Source organism: Chrysochloris asiatica, unplaced genomic scaffold (assembly GCF_000296735.1).
Source record: "Chrysochloris asiatica unplaced genomic scaffold, ChrAsi1.0 scaffold00069, whole genome shotgun sequence".
Classification (NCBI taxonomy): domain Eukaryota; kingdom Metazoa; phylum Chordata; class Mammalia; order Afrosoricida; family Chrysochloridae; genus Chrysochloris; species Chrysochloris asiatica.
The window spans coordinates 4,151,729-4,158,996 of NW_006408587.1; positions in this window are offsets into that span (position 1 = coordinate 4,151,729).

Sequence of the window (7,268 nt, forward strand, 5' to 3'; positions counted from 1 at the left end):
TGGCACACACCTCTTGCACACACCTCTTGCTGATGCCTGAATTCCTCTATTTAGACACAGAGCTATTGCTTCATCGAACTGGGTTCTTTCTGATACTTTCTCATTATCCAATACTTGAAACCATCTGTGGTAGCCTTAGAATCCGTTTCACTCCACTGGTTTCAAAGGAGAGTGAAGCCCTGAGACGTGAAACCCAACCCAATAACTTAGAAAAGTGAGAGCTTATGATCCAAACAGACCTGAGTTCAAATTCCACTCTTTCATTTTCTAGCTGGACCGAAGTGGACAGCTTAATTAAACTCTTTGAACCTCCTTTTCCTTATATTTAAAATACATAGTGACCCTTAGGTCATGGGATGGCCCTGAAGATTGTTATTGTTGTTATAGGCCGTGGAGTCGGTTTGGACTTATAGAAACCCTGTACAGGGTTTCCGAGGCTATAAATCTTTATGGAAGTAGAAATCCTTGTCTTTCTCCCTTGGAACAGCTGGTAGTTTCGAACTGCTGACCTTAGGGTTCGCAACTCAATTCATAACCACTATGCTACCAAAGCTCTGAAGATTACATAGTACAAATTTTGCCTGCAGGATATTTACACACAGAGGAGACCATCAAGAAAAGTTTTAGGGGTGGGTGTTGGGTGTGTTGTTGCATCTTGACCTTTGCTCCTGAATGAAAGGACTGTGTGGCACTGTGGTATAAATGAAGTTCTAGATCGCAAGGTCGATTTGAATCACAAGGTCAGTGGCTCAAACTCACCAACCACTCCTTGGAAACCCCATACAGGGTCACTATGAGTTGGCACCGACTCAACAGCACTTAAGAACAGCAAAGGTTCATTCTGATCTCTCATTAGAATGCTCATCAGTGCCTTTTCCCTTCCCATTCCTTATTTCTCCTTTGATCTAACCAGAGGAATCTGAGCAGTCGAGAGCAGTTTTCTGACTCAACCAACATGCTTTCCAACTGTAAAATTGTTGATAGCGATGGTGATGATAGCAATAACAACAACTGTAGTAATAATATTGCTAACTTCCTATCCCATCCTATACAGTCAAAGGGCAGGGAAGGCAACAGGATGACAGACTACCATGGTTTCCTAAGCCCACTCACAGAAGCCACTCACTAGCGCAGTAACTGCCACCACCTCTAAATCCAAAGTGTTCTTCATAGTGTCGCACCATCAAGCCGTACAGACTGGGAGATGAGGCTTACTCCCACGGTCTCAGCTGTCTGAAGAGCAGCTGGGTTTTGTTTGGTTTGGTTTGGTTTAATTTCAGCTATACCTGGAAAAAAAAAATTACAGACAGATACACATCCAACTAGGGTCCTGGTGTGGTGCTATAGAATATACACTAGACTGCTAATCACAAGGTCAGCAGTTCAAACTCACCAGTCACTCTTCAAAAATCCTATACAGGGTTGCTATGAGTTAGAACCGAATCAATGGCATTTAACAACAATAGCATATCCAAGTGGAGCCCCTGGATAATACAAATGGTACTGAGCTAGGCTACTAACTGAAAGGCTGAAAGTTCAAGACACCATAGAAGACAGGTCTGGCAATTTTCTTCCCAAAAGCCAGTCACTGGACACAGTTCTACGCTGACACACATGGGATTGCCACTCGAAGGCGACTGTTGGGTTCTGTGTCTAAGAGGCTTTCAGGCTCCAGGCCTGTGGTGTGACTATCTAGAACTCACATTCTTACCCATGTGATTTCAGTAACTAGTCCTTTCCAGGTCCTTCCCAACTCCTTCCTCAGGGTGGGGCTCATAAGCCACCTGGTGCCCGACCTCTGGTTGCTATAGACTTCATCTTTACCCGGCTTTGCTCTTCATGCAGTCATCAGCATCAGAAAGCAACCATCTGTCTTTAGCCAAGACCTGGGTTCCCCTGTTCTGTAATCACAAGTCAAAACTTTATCGTTTTCTAACCAAGCGCATTTCATTAATTTACTGTGGAAACGTAATAAATGTCTGTATTCTTATACTATATGTTTATCTTCTGATGGATTCTCCTCTTGAAAACATATCAATAAAATGGCTAATACTTATTGAGCACTTACTATACCCCAGGAATAGGACTAACTGTTGGAAATATATGATTACACTTCATCCTCACAAAATTCTATAAATTAGTTGTTTTTAAAACTTTAAAAACTAAAATAGGGATCCCAATTCAATCCTGTCCAGTTGCCCCCTGTGGTCTCATCAGACTTTGTCAATCTTTAGTGTTCCACACCATTGGCCCTGGAGACAGAAAAGGGATCTGCCAAGATCTGAGCACCCTGGGGCTATTGCCTCCTGGGAAAGCCTCTCAGAACACTTCTACATCCAGGAACTCTCAAGCATCAGAGACACAGAAGCCATTAACTTAGATCCTTCCAAACAGGAGCCTAAGATCTCAGAAACAGTATACTTCCTTCCCAGCTCCAGACCTAAGAGCTTTCTTTGTAACCTGGATATTCCTGTGGTTGTTGTTAAGTGCCATGGAGTGGGTTCTGACTCATAGCAACCTGAATAGGGTTTCCAAGAAGCAGTTTGTAGGTTTGAACTGTCAATCTTGTGGTGACCAGTCCAGTGCTTATCCTACAGCACCACACCAAGACTCCTGGGAAATTCCTAGAAGCAACATTTTGAAATTGGTGGCAGATTCAGGGCTATGTTGGAATTTTAAAACAATGTTTGTTGTTGTTGTTGTTGGGTGCCATCGAGTCAGTACCAACTCATAGCGACTCTATGCACAACAGAACGAAACACCGCCTTGGTCCTGGGCCAACCTTACCTTGGTTGCCATGCTGGAGCCCATCGATGCTGCCACTTGGCCAATTCATCTCACAGGGGGGTCTTCCTCTTTTTCTCTGACCCTCCACCTTACCAAACATGATATCCTTCTCTAGCGACTGGTCCCTCCTGACAATATGTCTGAAATATGAGAGACAAAGTCTGGTCATCCTGGTCTCCAAGGAGCACTCTGGCTGCACGTCTTCCAACACAGATCTGTTGGTACTTTTGGCAGCCCATGGCACTTTCAATATTCTCCAACACCATAACTCAAAAGCATCAATTCTTCTAAGCTGTTTGTTTAGTTTATATGAATTTGAATCGTGTTCTAGGAGCCAATCTTTCTTCTACCTGCATGTCTACTTGAAAGTATGGATTCTTTATACTCATTGCCCATCGGTGATGTCATTTAATACTCCCAACAAAGCTAAGAGATTGGTACCATCAGCCCCAGTTTAGATAACAGGAAACTGAAGCTCAAAGCAGTTATCTAAGGTCACCTGGTTAAGAATGAGGAAGCCAAGATTCCCTATCTTATGCAGGAGCATAAGCCCCTGAGTTGGATGCTTCTAGTACTGCACAGTTCATACGGTTATTGTTGTTGTTGTTGTGTGCTCTCAAGTCAGTTCCGACTCATAGTGACCCTGTATAAGGTTTCCAAAGAGTGGCTGGTGAGTTGAACTGCCGACCTGGTGGTTCAAACCGGCCTTGCAGTACAGTGCTTTATCCCACCACAGTAGGATTTGTCCAAAATGGCAGCCAGTAGCCATTATGTTTTTGTTGTTGTTAAGCACGTGAAGTCAGTTCCAATTCATAGCAACCCTGTATAGGTTTTCCAAGAAGCAATTGGTGGGTTTGACCCTCCTGCCTTGTGATTAGCAGTCCAGTGCTTATCTACAACACCACATCAGGAAATCCATTCACCACTATGGTAATGGTAATGGTGGTTCTGCGCCACTGAGTCGCTTCTGACTCATAGTGACCCTATACAGGGTTCCCAAAGCTGTAAATCTTTATGGGAGCAGAAAACCTCATCTTTCTCCCACAGAGCAACTGGCAGATTCAAATTACTGACCTTGCAGTTAGTAGACCGGCTTGTAAGTCACTACACTATCAGGGCTCCTTATTAGCCACTGTAACTATATAAATAAAAATATGGGCATGCTGTGGCTCTGTAGGATAACAACTGTACTGTAACCACAGGATAGCTGTTCGAGTCCAGCAGCTGCTCCATGAGAGAGAGATGAGACTTTCTGTTTCTGCAAAGATTTACAGCCTCAGAAACGCATCACTATGAGTTGGAACTGACTCAGCAGCACTTAACAACAGCAACAACAACAAAATCCATGATAAGATATTTACACGTAAATTGAAATTAATTGTAAAATCACATAGGACTGGTGGCTACCATGAAAACAACATGATTGAGATCAAGTCAATTCTAACTCATGGTGACACTACATGTTTCAGAGTAGGACTGAGCACTCCATAGGGTCTTCTTGGCTGTAAGCTTACAGAATTAAATCATCAGGTCCTTCTAGTGTCACTGGGGAGATCTGAACTGCCAACCTTTGAGTTAGTCGCCTTGCATAAACCCAGAGACCTTTATCACAATGTAAATATAGAATATTTCCATGGTCACGACAAGTTCTGTTGGACTGCAATGTCATCTGCTGCCTCTTGTTTATAACCTGAGAAAGGAGGAGTGTGGGTCTCACTTCCCTCACTCCTTCCCAATCCATTTGCTACAATGGCCCTAAATGCTTCAATGGGACAGTATGATCCGGACTTTGCTTTCTTTTCTAGCTGCCAGCTCTCTTCAGTCTCCAGGAATGTAGCTGGAATCCTCACCACTGGGACACAAGGGAAGAATGAAATTTGAGTACTAAGAAGGCACTGCTGATGAGTCTGGCCCTCCCTACACATACCATCTATCCAACAGAAGAATTGCAGTGAGTGAGGCCCTCAGTGGCCCCAGACAGAGGGACACTTTCTCTCAGTTTCAGCCTTGGACACAGCAGAGGTTTCTCAGGGACATGAGTGGCTTCCTGGCCCCAAACTTTGGTTTAACCAATTGTCCTGGAAACATAGCCTCTGCTCGTTTATGGGGTCTTAGAGTCCAAAGAAGGTCAATTCTTTGCTTCTCTACACACAAAATTTATATCCAGAAAGGAAATCTTATCATCTCACCAGCTACCATGTGGTTCCTTTCTACAAATAAACTTTGTGAGAGGGGATTACCTATCATATTTATGCTGGAGTCTCCTAGTGCTGGGCCTCATTTTCCAAATCTAGAGCGACACACCCAAAGATGTGTCCAGTTCACCTCTCCTATGAATTGCTACCTCCTAAAACTCAGGATTCTTCTTGGATCAACCATCAACATTCACGGAAGCAGCAGTCAAGAAATCAAATGACGTATTGCATTAGGCAAATCTGTTGCACCAGACCTTTTTAAAGTGTTGAAGAGCAAAGATGTCAGCTTGAGCACTAAGGTGCTCCTGACCCAAGCCATGGTATTTTCAATAACCTCATATGCATGCGAAAGCTGAACAGTGAATAAGGAAGACCATAGAAGAATTGATGCTTTTGAGTTATGGTGTTGGAGGAGAATATTGAAAGTGCCATAGGCTGCCAAAAGAACCAGTAGATCCGTTTTGGAAAAAGTGCAGCCAGAGTGCACCTTGGAGGCCAAGATGGCCAAACTTTGTCTCTCATACTTCGGATACATTGTCAAGAGGGACCAGTCACTAGAGAAGGATATCATGTTTGGTAAGGTGGAGGGTCAGAGATAAAAAGGGAGACCCCCAACGAGATGGATTGGCAAAGTGGCATCATCATTGGGCTCAAGCGTGGCAAGAATTATGAGGTTGGCCCAGGACTGGGCAGTGTTTCGTTCTGTTATGCATAGGGTCGCTATGAGGCGGTACCAACTCGATGGCACCTAACAACAACAACAACACCCAGGATAGAGGCTGTACCCTGTTGCTGTTGTGTCTGCCTCCACAGCCTCAACCCTATTCCAAGTCTGGTTCACTTGTAGTCCAAATGCACCCTTGTAGCATCATAGTCTTTTTCTGCTTCCTATCGGCTGTGCTCAGTGTTCTGGTTGCTGTAAGTCAGAACCGACTAGGCAGCACTTAACAACAACAACAATGGGTTTTGCTTAGCCTGTTTTTCTGAGATTCCCCCACTTCAGGGGTGTGAAGAGAGGGGACAATCTCTGCTTCTTGCTTCATATCAGCCAATCCATGATAAAGTGGAAGACAAGATGCCGATGTACTTCCTAATATCGTGTTACATGTGCATTCCAGGCCCTAAGTTTTGGGGACCAGCTGGCTGGGGGTTAATGTGCATGATGCTCTCTCCTCCTTGGTTGGTATCTCTAGCAGAGTAATGCCTTTGTGTCCTTTACTCTAGGTTTGCCTTCTTCATACCAGACTCATTGGATACGTCTTCCCTACAGTAAGCTCCTCAGAAAGGACCTCTTTCTGCCAGACTCATGTCCCTCTATAATCAGCTAAGAAATTGGTATAGTCTTTACCATTTGGACCTGCAAAGAGTAGCCATAAAGGACCGCTTTCCTGTTTGTTAACCCATTGAAAGCAGACCAAGAGCTCATAGGAAGAAGAGCATGATGAGGAAAATGTTTTAAGAGAAAGATAGATTGAGGGGAATGTTACTGTTGATGTTAATTGCCGTCTAATCAGTTCCAACTCACAGCAACCCTGTTTAGGATTTCCAAAGAGTAGCTGGTGACTTTGAAATGCCAACCTTGAGATTCAAACGGACTTTGTAGTTCAGTGCTTATCCTACAGTGCCACACCAGGTATCCAGACTGGGAAGAATAAGTATTTACAAAACATTTGATAAAGTTCTACCACCAGTCAACATTGATAATTATCCTATCATTATAAAAAGAACTCTTAGAAACTGATAAGAAAATATTCTATGAGAATTTTAGAAAACTGGGCAGAACCTATGAGAAGGCAACATTCATGCACCTACACGTATGTGCACACACAAAAAGTAACTGAGATGTTTAACATGAAAAGATACTCAATATCACTATAACCAGGAAAATAGAATTCAAGTAACTGTGAAAAGCCAGTTCTCACCCATTATATTGGCAAAGGAGTCCTGGCATGGCTTATCAGGATAATGCACTGGACCACAAGGTCAGTTTGAGCTGCAAAGTCAGTAGTTCAACCCCACCAGCCACTCCTTGAAAACCCTATACAGAGTCCATATGGGTTGGAACCTACTCAATGGCACTTAACAACAACAATATTGACAAAAACTGAAAACAAAACATTAGTGATCAAACCCTGTACTGGCAGCAGGATGTTTTATCAAGGAGTGGGAGGGCTCTAGGATACTACTTCACTTGTACAGTTTGTTGTTGTTGTCAGGTGCCATCGAGTCGGAACTGACTCATAGTGACCCCATGCACAGCAGAACGAAACAATGTCCGATCCTGGG